This window comes from Centropristis striata, chromosome 7 (genome assembly GCF_030273125.1).
Source record: "Centropristis striata isolate RG_2023a ecotype Rhode Island chromosome 7, C.striata_1.0, whole genome shotgun sequence".
Taxonomy (NCBI): domain Eukaryota; kingdom Metazoa; phylum Chordata; class Actinopteri; order Perciformes; family Serranidae; genus Centropristis; species Centropristis striata.
The window spans coordinates 12,725,452-12,741,370 of record NC_081523.1 but is presented as its reverse complement, the minus strand read 5'-3'; positions in this window follow the sequence as shown (position 1 = coordinate 12,741,370).

Sequence of the window (15,919 nt, the reverse complement as noted above, 5' to 3'; positions counted from 1 at the left end):
ACTTATCTATTCATTCAGTGAGAAGAAGTTGGTCAGACTTGAAATACAAAGCTATAAAATATATAATCAACCAACTATGAAAATAAAATTATAGATTAGTTTCCTAAATTATACATTCAGGACACATATATTAGTCTTTCCAGCTCCCAGCTGTATTGGATGGATGTTAATATAACACTTGCATATTTTTCAACTTTAACTGTTATGTGTTACTTAACAGCAATATTTCACAAGAATCAAAAAGTTTCCCATCCTTACACCATGCTATTGTTTATATCCTAATTAGGTTCATAACAAGTCTCTTTGCCAATTTGGTGTGTACTGCCAGAAGGGCTTTCGTGCCCTGAGTTTAAGCCTCTAAGGCAGCACTTCCACTCAGCCTGTCTAGTTCCCCCAACAAGCTCACAGCATGAGACTAACTGTAGAGTCTTAATTTAGGCCAATATAGTTCCTCTAATGCACATACTGCTGTAACCACAGGGCCCCAAAAGGCACGATGGGAACCTGGCCAGATAAAAATGCAATTAAAGAAAAAAAAAATCTTGTACAGTGTATTAACTTTGACATAACTAGATATTGATAAGCATAAGAGGTAGTACACTAGCCGGGTTCCAGCCCTTGAATCGTCTGGCCACTTCTCAAATGTGTCTAGCGACAGCTTATTCACAGGTGGAGAAACAACCCGAACAACAAGGCACCAATGTGAATGGGACTGCTGCTGGTGACTTATCAATCTGTGTCAGAGACAGAAAATGGGGGCTGGATATTCCAACATGCTCAGTGGTGATGTGACATTATGCATACAGACCCCCTGGAAATGAGCCACCCATACTGAAGATGAAGTGGGCAGGAAAGCACCCGTTTCCAGGGTTTGAAGTGGCACTCAGTCACGAGTGCCACTTCATTCCCTTGACGAGCCTTCTTGAAACGGTATACTGCCAGATCCGATGGTGGGTTTGGATTGAAGTAGATACATGAATGTATTATACAATGAATGAGGTACTCAAACATGGCTAGTCATTCATTCCAGTGGAAGCTGCTCACATACATTAGAAAAGTTTATCTCATTTCCTCATTCATTTGATTTATCTCATACAGCTTTTGGTGGATTTTAAATATATTGGACGTAATGGTTGAAATGACTGTATTGCTTTTAAATCTGTTGGAGTTGGAAAACCAAGAAGTTGTTTGCTCAAGCCATGTTAGCATGGTGGATAACAAGGCATTACAATGTTTTAAAGAAGTGCTAATAAACAGTATATTACTACAACTTTCACCACTGTTGATTCCTCTGATCTGAAATATAAACTTCTTAGTTAAAACGGAACAGACCATCACTCCACACAGACCTATTATTATTATTATCATTATTATTATTATTATTATTATTTCATTTTTAGACTTCAGCCCCCATATGCAGTAGTACTCCCCAAGACCTGTAGGTTTAGATTTCATTCATCCATTATCCTTAACCGATTATATTGGGTGGAGCCAGTCCCATTTGACATTGTGTGAGAGGCGGGGTACACCCTGGACAGGTTGCCAGACTATCACAGGGCTGACACATAGAGACAGACAACCTTTCATGCTCTCATTCACTCCTATGGGCATTTAAAGTCATAGATTAAACCTAAGCTGCATGTCTTCAAACCCATGCTGACAGGTGTTGAACATGCAAACTTGCAAACATGCAAAAGAAGAGTTGCAAGCCAGGTTCGAACCTGCGACCCTCTTGCCTTGAGGCCTGGTTTCACTTTATTTTATTCGTAAATTAGCTGTTATTTACTTTCTAATGTGATAGTATGATCAAAACGTGTTCTTTTGCAAGAGTAGCTGTGAACTGCACATCCTTGTTAATGAAAGATTACTAATACATCCAGAGAAAACATTTACATCACAACAAAACACATAATACAAAGTGTAAATCCACCACACCTGACAAAACTTGGAGTCAAAGACACTCATAAAAAGTAACCCACTGCAGTAGCTATTACAAAATAAATCCATGGCTATAGCAAGTCGTCACTAATAACATAAGGGTTTACATCACTCTCATTATTCTGGTACAGATCTAACCACATGATACTCCAGGTGGGAATAACCTAAACTGCAGAAAGACCCATTCATTATTCATCCTCTCCTTCCAATGCTATGGGGAAAACATCAGTCAAACAAAAGAGAGCAAGTGAACTGTAGATACTCTCTTTCAAAGCATCTATTCATTTTCACCTCGCATGAACTTTATCTTTTGCCTGAAGTAGTTCTATAGCTTATACAGAATCCCAGTGTGATCCTGTGGTCTGGTAGGTGGATGATATCTGACACGACTCTGTCCTTTTTTCTTTCTTTTTTTTGTAAGCGCTACATGTTCGAGTGCATCGTGACCTACAACAGATACAGGGACATCTCTCCTGGGTGACAATTCTTAGGAAAAAAAGAGAAACACTTAAAAGAGAGACCGTGACAAACGCGCTGACAGGAAACGAGAGAGTGGGGGCTCATGTGTCTCCAGCATGAGACATGTTCATATGTGCGTAGTGTGTTTTTGGCATGGGAGACAGAAGATCACTCAAACAGAAATCTGCACAGGTGAAAATGAGGAGGTTTGGATACAATAAACAAGAATCCGACTTACTGGCAAGATTTGAAAAATGTGCTTTATTTTAGACGGAATACTGAGCATTCAAAGCAGAGGCTCAGAGGTGGCAGCAAACAGAACGGTTACTCATCAGTTGTGTTGACAGTGAGATGTTGTGTGTTTAACAGGGATTTCATTTGTTCAGAAAAGAAAAAAAAACGCTTTGGGGATTTAGACTGCTGTATACTCATCTGTAGTGTTTTGCAGTCCAAATTGTTGGCTTTTTTCCCATTAACCATTTTGTTCCGAAATTCTTATTCCAATAATAAAAGCTCACACGTACTTGTGATAAATGCTCTCTACTGTGCCTTCCTTTGCATGCACACAGTATAAACTACATCAGGCTGTGCAGTATTGTATTGCACAGGAAATTAGAAATGGAAATATTCTGCGAAAAGCTCTTATGAGTTCGATGTACCTATGCCTAAGACTATATCTCTCCCTTTCCTTGCCTTTAAAAGTGTGTCATTACACACACACACACACACACACACACACTTGTATGTCAGCACCACATCTGACACCAAAAACAAAATCCCTGTAAACTCCCAAAAGCAAGTAGATTCACACTTGAATGAAAAACAGCTGCAATTCCTCAGATAGCAGAGAAACCTGCAGATCATTTGGGAAGTGTAACTCCCTGAAGTCTGGTGTTCATGAGCACTGCCAACACTTCAAAACAGCAGAGATCCAAACACGTGGAGTCAACATCATTTTATTGCATGCACACTACAGTTTGTCTCAGGTCAACGCTTCTCATTGTGCTGGTCTCTACAGTGCTTCAACATGTAGTACATGAGTGCATACTCAACACTGTTTAGAATATGTTTTTGTCCATGTCATGTCCATTGTCATGTTTTTGTCTGTTTTTTTTTCTAAGTCTAAGTTCAACTGAACGTGTGATTAATGAGGTAAGAACCTCATGGAGATGAGCCCTCCCTGACATCCCACTAGTGAAGCCTTTGAGGGCTCCCCATTGTGTTTTCTGGAACACTACATGTGGAGGTGCCTCTTTGGGGGGGAGGGTCGCATGTTGTGCCAGAGTTATTTGTACTCGGGGGTCATGCTGAGTATTATTTGGCAATTTGGCAAGGAGTTGAACTGAACTTACTCATGTGTTTGCCGAAAAAATCGTATCTTATCGCATTCTTGGGATGTGACCTGAGAGTGAGGTCAAGGCGGTCCCGGATTCGATCAGTCATGCAGGATCTTGGCTGCCAAAAGTGTAACCTGAGAAGCACTTTTGTACAGTTTGGGAAACTCCTGCAGTCTTTGCTCATGTGATTGGATAGTAGATTGTATTTCATTTTTGTGTGAAAATGTGAATGGATTTAAAAAAAATCAATCAACTCAATTTAAGTCTTTCTTAAAATCCAGTGGCTCTGGTTTGTATTCATGTATCTTTTTATGGTTTCTAATTTCAATATGGTCTACAAAATGCATGTTGTAACGAAAGATGAAAAAAGATTAATAGTAAGCCAACCAAAAAAAAACAAGACGAAAAGGCACCGACAATAACTCACAACATGTTACTTGCCTTCTTTGTAGGGTTTCTATTTAATGAGACACTTTGAGTGTTGATTGTTACTGAAGCATTCACAGTTTATAACTGGGTTTATTATCTTGGCTGTGGTTTGATAGACGTTCTATTGATGTCAGATTCAGATCAAAGCACCTTATTTGTCTTCCAGATCATTTGTTGACCCAGATCTGACATTTTGAAAAATTCACTGCTTGTGTACAGTGTGTGCATGTGTGTGCATCTGTGTCTGTGTTTACACCTTTCTAACTGATGACAGTTTTCCACACAAAATATGTAAATTAGCGTGAATAACCATATGGAGAAAAACTGTAACCCACAAGTGCGTGTAATTATCTGTGGTAAAGATGCATAACAAAACTATGGATATGCATTTGTCTTTTTCTCACACACACCCTGAGATACATGTGAGACCTACGTGGGTGGTGGTAATGGGGACTCAGGAGAGACCTTTAGCCTGCTTTGGTTCTGCTATACAGATGGACCAATTTTGATTTACAGTAATGATAGTTATATACAATGAGTTCTATAAGATCAGTGCCTGGATGCAGATATCAGTTCAAAGCATTTGGTGTAAATCCAGGAGCTGCATTCATATCTGCAGGTCCAACAAAGATATCAGCCACAGATGGCTTTAATAAGAGTTTGAAAGTGAATATATTTGTGTAGAGAAGTTATTTTAAATCAATTTACACATGTGGTCAAACTTTTTGAATTAATTTACAGCCTTGATCCCAAATGAGTGGGCGCGCTGTGTAAAACATAAATTAAAACAGAATGCAATAAATTCAGAATTGGTGAATGTGAAGTTTTAGCACTATATGTTTTTGTCCTTTATGTATGTGGATGTAGGTCACAAAAGTTTTGCAACAGTGTTGCATTCTGTTTTTCGTCCCAACTTTTTTTAAATCGGCATTGTTCACGTGTCCTGTAGAAAAAAAGTAATGCTTTTTTTTTGTTAAGCAAGCTAAGTTTATTTGTATAGCATATTTAAGATACATAGGCAATTCAAAGTGCTTAACATAAGCATAACATCAGTGGCGGCTCTAGACCAATTTTACTGTGGGGGCCAAGGAGGGGCCAGTGTTTAATCACAGGGGCATATTTAAAAACTGCAAAGATGATTATTTTTTTGGCATTTTTTGCTTTTTTATTGAAAGTGAAAGAGTGAAAGGGGGTGATAGAGGGGAAGACGTGCGGCAAAGGGAGCTCAGGCCGGATTCGAACCCGGCTCCGCCGCAGCAAGGACTCAGCCTACATGGTAAGCGCTCTACCGGTATGAGCCACCGGGACGCCCCAGCAAAGATGATATTTAAGCATTCAAAACCTTATTTAAAAATCTTATTTCAGTGTATTTGGAAGATACAAAAACATTGATTGAAACAATGAGACTCACCAACAAGAACAATTATTTTTGTACGACAATGACATTTCTCATCTTTGTGCACAATTACTTTTTTTTTTGGTAATATACACAAGCTTTTATTGCTTTTATTTAACTATGCAATGTACACATTTGGGGTTCTTTTTGTGTACAATGCGATATTGTTTGAAGAAAAAATAGGTAAGAATTGTTCTGTCATTCATCGTTTTAAATTGATCATTTCATTATTAATTTGACACAAGGGCCACAGCAGGGGCCAAGGGCTTCTTCACAGGGGCAGGGGCCCCTGTAATCCCCTGTGTAGAACCGCCTCTGCATGACATACAAAACAAAGAAATATTTGCGAGACGTATAAGTATAATAATGTAACATATTATGATGACCTCAGGAAAAACAGCCTGTTCCCGTCAAAAACCTCAATATAGGTCTAGTGTACAGGCAGTGAAAAACAGGCTCAAACATGTCTCCGTATTTCACCATCCGCTGTAATGCGTCCGTAGCCATCTTGCTGACATAGTTGTGATTGACAGCCAAGCAAAATAAGATTCCCACATTCAGTTGGAGGTTGGGGTGGTGGATGGATCAAACAAGTGGTGGAATTTCACCCAGGAGAGTGGGGTTTGGGTCAAAACAAAGAAAAACATTTCTAACTTAAGTTACGTTGTTTACAAAAGTTACGTGAATCACGTTTTTGAAAGTAATGAATGTTTTTAACATAATTTGCGGCAGTCATGTGTGTCATTTTTTTGCCTTAAACCTATGGTCAGTGGTTTTACAACATAAATCCACAGAAATTGCAGCTTTTTTTACCACCTCGGACGGCAAGTGTGCTATTTTTAGAACGCGCTGTTGTACCGCGAGCCACGATACGTACCTACGTGCCGTAATTTGTGGTACTGACACACAACCTCTTTTGCCGTTTATGTTGGAGAACTTCTTAGGAAAAACATCGGCAAACTGAAAAAGGGCCAACATCTTTTCAAAGAGCACATTGTTGGGGGCAGATCTGAAGTGTTGTTGCTGTTTTTTGTGCTCTGCATTAATGAAATACATTTGAATTAAATCAACTTTACGACAGTACTGGACTGAACTGAACTGTATCCAAATGCATGAGAAATAATAGTCCTAGTATTGCAAGTTGGCATTTTCAGAAGTCTCCTGATGGGCTAAAAATCTCCTATAGGAAAAGCGGATTTGGTTTCGCCAGCTTGACTTTCACCAGCAGTGTGCTAATTATCCCACAGTGTCCTCGGTTCCCATTGCTGTTTTCCAGATCTCTAAGGGGAAATGAAACATTTTGGAAGGCTTACGCTGCTCATAGATGACTCCTGAATTGGAATGGAAAAATGTCAAGTGTATCGCTTTGTAAAAAGAAGGATGAGTACATTGAAAATCCTACTTCGCCTAGCAGAGAGTTTCTCATTGCCTAACAGAGGCGCAGCCAACACAATCCCTTGCATAACATCTGAATTATTTACATATTTCGGTGGGGGTGCATAAACATTACTGTTATATGCCTGGCTGGGTGAGAATGGACACAAACATTCCATGACAGCTATCATATTACAGTACTGAGCCTCAGAACATGTGATGGTGGAAGAGTCTATTAGAGAAAAGGGGAACAGTATCTGCAAGCATGGTCGATATATTGATCGTAACCCAGGGACCAATGGTGCTGTCATGTCAGTGGTCATCCTAGCTCCGCTTAACTTATTGATCATTTAATAGTTTTTGCCAAGGAAGTCAATGGTGATGCAGGGATTAATCTTTAACAGCTACCTTCCTACTGTCTTTCCCAATAAACCCACAGAGTGCATAATGTCATTGCATTACATTTAACAACATTTAACAAGCTAACAACACTTTTTTGTGTGTGGCTAGGTGGGAAAAGTATTATGCGAAAAGAAGGCTATTTTCTGGTTTATTGCCTATCATGAAAAGACATCTTTTCAAGGATGCTGCTCTCCAGGGACCTGCTCTCTATCAATACCAGTTAAAGGAATGTTTCTTTAGCATACTAATACAAGGGCATTGGATTGTTGAACATACCCATTTGCTTGTTTCCATTATAAATGAGGTCCTTAATCTGGGATGCACGTCAAAAGAGAAAATAACCTTGGATTGTTCTCTGCTTCTGGCTTTTGCTGTCCTCTTATCAAAACACAACAAAACCACAACTTTTCTTTGTATGTAATTACGCCGTTACTAATATTTTTTGCATAGTAATTTAGTAACATACCTTACATTGATTGAGTTGCTCAGTTGTTTGTCAGAAGAAGTTTTCTGTGAACTGAACATCCTCCCACAAATAATTGAGCAATACAATTACAACAAACAGCAGGACTGACATTTACCGATCTGTGACATTTCCAGTCTTTGCAGTTCGTCAACATCTTCCTTAAATTATTCAATAAATGAACTTAGAGAAAAACCTTACACATGTGACTGAGTAAACACTGCGACACTGTTGTTTACTTTCTATAAATGGGAGCTTGATGTAAAGTATCACCTCTTGTTTCTCTCTTTCATCTCCTCCCTTTCCGCCCACAGAGTGACTGCATGTGCTTTGGCTTAAGATGTATCATCATCATCATCATCATCATCATGTCTGGGTTGTGAGGGGAAAAAACAGCTTTGTGAGTGCTCAAAGGCACAGAAACATTTACTCATACTTTTAGTCAAATGTTTAAAATATCATTTGAAATGACTGACTTAAGTTCCACAGACCAAACTCAGGTATTTTTTTATTTTTGTCAGAAAAGAACCACAGCAAAACTGCCTCATTATCTCCAATTACAGTGTGTTTTTGGTGTCATTGGCTATGGAATCCTTTAGAAAACGTTTGAGGAAGGTATGAAACTCCCTTTTAGTAGATGAAAATCACTAATTAGCTAAAATCAAATTATATTTTTTGGTCAGTGTGTAAAGTTGTGTGTGCACTACAAAGTAAATAAACAGACAAGTCTTCCCATTTATTATCTCTTAGTGTTAAAGAAATAGTTACACATGTTGGGAATCATGCATACTTTGGGTGGGAAATGGCTTTTACCAGCATCTCTAAAATCACCAATTTTCACATGACACCTTGATCATTTAAAATGTTCAGAGGTCCCGCTGGCAGAAACTCACAATTTCCACAATTTTTGGTATCAACACAAAAATTGCTGCAACAACTTATAGGACATAGTTAAACATGGAAATGGACTTCAGAAAGCCATATGTTAATGTTATGACTCTTTATACACCTTGACAGCTTTCAATAAATAAATAATAAATTAGTTCAGTCATTTTTATTAGATATTATTGACCAGAACAACTTGACACACAGTGCTGAGCTCCCACTTCTATGTTGCATTTGGTGTTGACCCCTATCTTCCCCTAAACATCCACTGGCCACAACAACCAATTCTAAAAAAAAAACCAACCCCAAATGATAAGTGGTTAATCCAGTGTTTCTCAAACTGGGGTTCAGAGAGTGTCACATTGCCATTTCTGGGGGTCCCCAGGTGGTTGTGAAGAAAAAATTAAATTATATATTGAAAATAAAATAACTTTTTTTTAGATTAGGGAACAGTTTTTACATGGTGTGAGTTTGGGAGCTTTCATGTGTTATATTGTGCTGAATATAAATCAGGAATTCCTGCAACACAGAGGATGCTGATCTGACTGATCAGAGGGAGAGAAGAAGTCATGCAATACATCAGAGATCAACAGTGCATAGAGCACATTGGACAATGGCAAAGTACTAGCTGTTAAAACTAAACAAAACTGTCATCACAAAGCAAGCATTATTTGTTAACATTCATTAAATAGAGCGTTCACAATAATCACTTAAAATCAGCAGGAGGTGCTGCACAGAAAATTGTGCCCCTCTCTGCCATTGCTCGTAATTGTTGGGGTTGAGAACCACTGATTTAATATGTGTAGATGCTAACATGCAATTGCAATTCACAATTGTACTGTTTCATGGTCTGGAGTAGTTACAAGACCTGTTCCCTGTGTTTCCAGTCAATGCTAAGCTAAGTCAGCTGGCTGCTAGCAATAGCTTTCTGTTAAGTACACAAACATTTATAACACTGTGATGTTATAAATCTTCTCATCTAACTTAACATCTAACCACATTTGTCAAAATGTCAAACAATTCCTTGTATTATTTTACACAGTGCTGGTCTGTCAGGTTATGCTTACCCTTTGATTCACATAAGTCATAAAAAAGGTGTCTATATGAGACCATTACATAAGATTATGTATGTAAATGAACTTTAAATAGACAGTTTAAGTAGTTATCCAATTTGATGAAATGGATGGTGTAGGCATCCTTTGCAGTGTTTAACAATCATTTTAGTACTTTAGACAGACTGTCATAAAACAGAATGTTTTGTTGTCTATATGGCCTTTTTATGACACTTAAATACTACACAATCACAGGCAAATAATCCACACACACGTAAGCAACAAGCAATAAACACACAAATAGTGATTCCCGAATGCCTTTTGTGTGCAGCTTGATGATATGTGAGACCCTCTGGGTGTCAGTAAATACTTTCTATGGTTCCACTGGAACAGAGACCTTAAGTAGCCTCAGTAAATGGTTTTATAAGCAGTTCACTGAAGCATGATGTCTCCTTACCTGAAACGCCTCACCATTATCCCTCACATACCTCCACTGATACAACTTATTTTCAGGCAATTGTGGCACAGACCAACGATTCCCTTGATTGATTCCATTGCTCAGGCTAAAATGTGCCCTCACTCTCCAAAGAGAGCGAGTCGCCCATGTGTCCACAGGCTTTAGACACGGGCTTCACAGCAAACCTCTAGGAACTCTAACATTAGGAAAATCCAAATAAAAGCCCAATTTCTTTGTGACTCAAGTTTTCTCCAGATATTTCTGGTTTAAGCTGAATAGGTTTTAAGAGGTTTGTCTAGACTGAGGTTTGTGCAGAGAGCAAACAGAGGCCAACTGTCCCTGCTTATTGCTGAAAAGCAAGGTTTAAACAAAATGTATCATCACTGCTGACTCTCAAAGAAAAACCTGCCTTTAATCACTCTTGTCACAAAGGATGCTCATCAGGGATACCTGAATCTGTCTTTCTGTTTCATAACGGAACATGAAGAAATGTAATTCATAACCTGGCTTTTCTATCAAATAAACCCATTTTGTATGTGTATCACTGCCCCTTGCTCCTATTCACATTCACATTTATACATCAGCGGTGACTAATACCTCAGTCAACATGGCTGTTGATTTGATCAACCAGCCAGCAATGAAACCATTGATTGATTAAAATGTTAATCAAATCAAACCAAACAAGTTGTAATTAACTCACTCAAGATCCCCTTTAAAATAAGGTTCCACTTTTAATCAGTAAAGACCCCTCTTTGCCTATGTTATACCTTTTTAGCGGGCTAAACAACTGTAGATGAGCGATAGGAAGGAAGAATGGGTGGGGATTCTGGGTGGTGGGTGTCTTGTGTTTACTCAAGTCTTTGATGATCAGGGTGGAGGAGGATGGGAAGAGTTCCTCATAACTCACATTGTTACAATATAAATCCTGCTGTCTCATGCAGGTGAACAGCATATTGATCTCTGCACAAGAAATATAGTCCTTCGAAGCCATTTGCTTTTGTTGATATGTGGCACTGTGGTGTGGAAGATGAGTTGCAGAGGTTTTTTTGGGGGAAGCATCGAAATCAGAGGCTTAAAGAGCCGCTCTTCGGCGTGATTTTACATCTGTGTCCTCATTATTGCATGCTTTGTATGTTTTTACCAAAGTATACCAGTGGTTGCAGTTGTGTGTGTCATGATTACAGTGTGCGCTTACGCATGCTTTGAAGTGAAGGAATCAGCGAAGGGTTGAGTGTCATCTCTAGAAATTGTTCTTAAGTCCCAAGCCTCAGCCAGGGAAGAAAATATTTGCTCAATCCGAGAGGAAATACTGTTATGTTTTTCATTCGCAGGCTGGTAAAATTCTATCCTTGATCTCAGCAGTTATATAATATGAACAAAATTTGAATGTGTCAAGACTTAAGGGGTAGCTTTTAACAAACTATAATCCTAACTGAATCCTGAAAATCTGAATAAACAAAGCTGTCTGTAATTAAAATCTGTTTAAAGCAAGAATTTTGAGTCTGTTAAAAAAACAAAACACCCTGCTAAGTCCTCTTGGTTTGATGAGTCTGTGGCATTACGTTTAAGGGAGCCGTGCTGAGCCACACAAAGAATATTAGATTGTTTGAAACATTTGTTTTTTTCTGACACTTACTGATGCTGCACTGAATTAAAGACTTTAAAAAAGAGTGAAAGCATGCCAAGAATGCACACGTATTATATAATTCGTATGAGGCCAGTTCTGACAGTTGTTAAGAGATGCCTAAGCAAGACTCAATCCTGGCTAATTAAACTGTTATAAGAAGTGAAGTTTAGAATAGTGCAAAAGCTCATGTCAATCTTTCAGTAGAACCTGATATATATATATACATCACTCTATTATGCATTCAGCACAAACTGACAAAAATGCTGTAGAGTGGAACGTCAGCGGAGCATAGCTGACTACTCAGCAAACCCAGCCAGATATTATGATTTCCAACCGTAGTTTAAATAAGAAATGCAGGGTTGTGGGAGTGGGGGCTCAGGCCAGCGTTTCAGGCAAACCACCAGATTGCTGCCTTGGACGTATTCTTGGTGGAAACAGATGGGATAGGGTGCACAGTGGCAGATCATCGTTATTATGGTCACACAGTGGGGGCGAGTTATGGAAAATGTTCCTTGTTAGGCAATATATCATGGTTCATTCACTGTGGTAAACTAAAAGCAGTGGGTGACATTGTAAAAGCACAGAAAATAGAAACACTTCGGATGTGAATGCAATATCTTGACAGTGTTTTTCTTTCTTTCTTTTTTATTTATTTAGAGATGAAATACCCAGTGCTATTATAGCACTTGCACAATTTGTCTGATTTTCAGTGACAAAATGGCCAAATGTTCAAAGTAGTTTCATATTGAACATCGCAATCATAGCTCAATCAAAACCTCATTTTCAGTGCATTTGTAATGTTAGCGCTCTGTTCATTTGCTGCAGGAAAAAAAAAAAGTAATAATAAGCAGGATGACAAAGAGAGGGAAAGCAAGAGCTGGTGCCAGTGGTATCAACGGCCTGGGACTAACAGAAAGAGAGGAGAGAAATAGAGAAGCCTGCTGGGGGAACACATAACTCCGCTCTGTGTCCCAATGCTGAGAGAGGAAGGGAAAGGAAGATACAATGCAATATTCTCTTTGGAATTAATTCACTGTCTCTTCTCCAAGAGCATCTAATTTAGTGTTGCTTGCCTTCCTTACTGTCTCAATCTGCCCCTCGCTCTCTCTGTCTCTCCCACTTTCTTCATCCATCTCCTTTACTGTCTCGCTGTTTCCATCCTGCTCCGTGCCTCCCCTCCCACCACCACCATCATCACCGCCCTTCCAACCACCACCACCCCTTTCCCTTTGCTGTCTCTCGTTCTCTCTTTCTGTGCCTTAGGCCTTTGTTAGACTGCCTTTGTGGTGAGTGCTGAGAGAAGGAGGGAGGCCTTGAACACGACTCGAGCAGTCTGATTGGGAAGGAGAGCGCGAGAACCTGGAGACATGGGAGATGAGAGAGGGAGCGAGTGGATATGAAAAACCTCTTCTCCCCCTATGAGAGACAGAGGGAATGAAAAAGGAGAGAGGGAGCATACTGATAGAAACACAGACAGGCAAGGAAGAAAAAAGTGATTATCCCCTTATCCACTGTTTTAAAGAGGTTAACCTCATTAAAATTGTGGTTATGAAAACGCTGAGGGCACGACAGATAATAAAGCCTCATGCCAATAGTACATTCTCTGTCTGGATTCATAGATTCTTCACCCATTAAGTTTCAATTTCAGATTGCGTCTGCATCCTAAAGGTTCTTTAGCCCCCCTGTCCATTCGGATGAAAGGATAAAATCTTCATGCCCTTCAAGGTGCGGATTATTGCCGGAGGAGAAATACTAGCCACTCCTTTCCAACTCTGTAACTTTTGCTAGAAATAAAAACATGGCGCCTGCTTTTAGTGGCTGAAATAAAAACAGCAGTAAATGAGTCAAATATGAGAAGGTCACTGTGTTTTCCAGCCCGTTGCTCATCCTAAATGGGTCCCCATGGTCTAAATGAGGATGGATGTGAGCTGAAGAGGATTCACTGGTCTGAGCGCAGCCTCTCGACAAGGGCAAAGGAGTCGGGAAGAGTTGAGTTCTTCGAAGGACTGGCTGTGGCGAAGGTTTAGATAGAGTAGTGTGGAGGATTTGCAGAATACAGTTGTAGGAGCTGTGTTCAGTGTGTAGGCTGGCAGCAGAGACTAGGAGGAGGTCATGGGGCTTGTATTTAGTGTACAGATTTACCAGCAAGCCTCTGCGAATCCTCTCTGATCATCTCTCTGTTGTTTGACTTCTCTCTCTCTCCCTCTTTGGCACACATGAAACTGAAGCCTAATGAGGACTTTTGTGTCTGTATTATGCTTGTAACAGCACCCCAGCTTTTCAAACTAACAAAACTGTATAATGTTTATCTGATTTAAAGAGTAAATTCCTAATCCAACCCCAAACAAAATGTAAAACAGGTAAAATAGCACCATTATACTGATGTCTTGATATGCAGGATTAGCACATGATATTCTCAGCGGATCCGCAAGTTGTTACCAGTGCTGTTCAAAACAGTTCCATTTTTGTTTTCCTCTCATTATTAATAATCCTTCTTAGTGATAATACCGTTTAAAGAGATCACATTTTCTGCTATGGAGACAGAGCCTGGGAAGCTGAAACAATGGGAGGTGATGTGATCATAGGCATAGAGGGCGGCGTCTCATTAAGATGATAGCAGACTTTACTGTCGGAACTGCGGATGATTTATAGGTCTTGACCAAGTGCATACACTTATAGGTCTCTATCTACATTAACCATAGAACACCTGATATCTTTCATGATTCATGATGAGGAGCTCGGAAACATCTCAAGGTCAGACTGATAACTATAGGATGTTGGGTGATGACATCAGCTTAAAGTCTCAGCCTCGCTGTGCTCTTTTTTTCAGCTGTGGAAAATTCTCAGCAAAATATCTGGAAAAAGAAGCTGAAGAATGTAATTAAACAGTATGCATGGTGTCCTTTAAATATAACACATCCTCCTTAATGACCAATTACTGACCTACAGTAAATCTCACCTGAGAACATCAAATCTTAAATTGCATGTCCTTGCAAGAGGACACCATTGTTCTTACCAACACAGAGGGAACTTCAAACTCTCTTTGACTTTGGCCATCAAATATTAAACTTAACATTTAACAAGGTACAATAAATATGCAAGAGTGCAGACCTTCGCCATCCTCCGGTCCCAGTTCCTGAGTCGGGAAGTCGTTTTCTATTTTTATTTTGTCGTGTTTGTATTTTATAGTTCAGAACCTTTAAACAACATGTTGATGGCTTTGTTTAACAAGTTTTTCACATCATTCCAACAGCACACATTAACAAAAGTATAAAAAAATGACTCTGTGTATGTGCCCCGTGATTCACATCCGCTCTTAATTAATTGGGTTCTTCCATGACCCTTGCTACACTTTTTGACAAAGTGTGATGAAAATTGAGCCAGTAGTTTTTCTGTAATCCTGCTGACAGACAGACACATAAGAAGACACATTGCACTGGACATAAGCACCTTCAGGGTGGTAAAAATAGCATTCTGTTTGACCTTTCATTATAGTCTCTACCATGGGTTAATCAGCTTAAATCTGAAATCGCCAAAGTGCAATTGTCAGATTCAGTTAACCCCAAGTTTCATCAAAATCCAATCAGTGGTGGCTGAAATATCACACATGGCACATGAATCAGTGTGGTGCCACCCGTTTGCAAAATAATCTCATTTTGAAATGCCACGGCTCAATGAGATACCTTGGACAGAACCGTTTACGTTCCATTTCTGCCAGCGCCGTGTCAGTGGTGTCTGAATGGATGGATGGATGACATTCCAAGCTGGTTATTAAGATCAACCTTTCATTGAGATCATCAGGTTATGGGTCATTTCACAAAGTAGCTGAAGTGACTTTTTAACTAGAACAGCAAGGTCTAAATTGTCGTTCATGGAGTCACCATAGGCATGTTGCAGTATCCGCACACACTACCTTTGATATCCTTGAAATAAAACTACCTGTGTTATACTGAGATTTAGTGATGATAACACAATTTTTGATAGTTATATTTGTAGGACAGTTTTGCCCTCTATAAGATGTTATATCAATAATACCATAATGTATGACAATTTTACAATTCTGTGACAGTTAAAATTAGTAGTGTAGTGTGGTGACATGA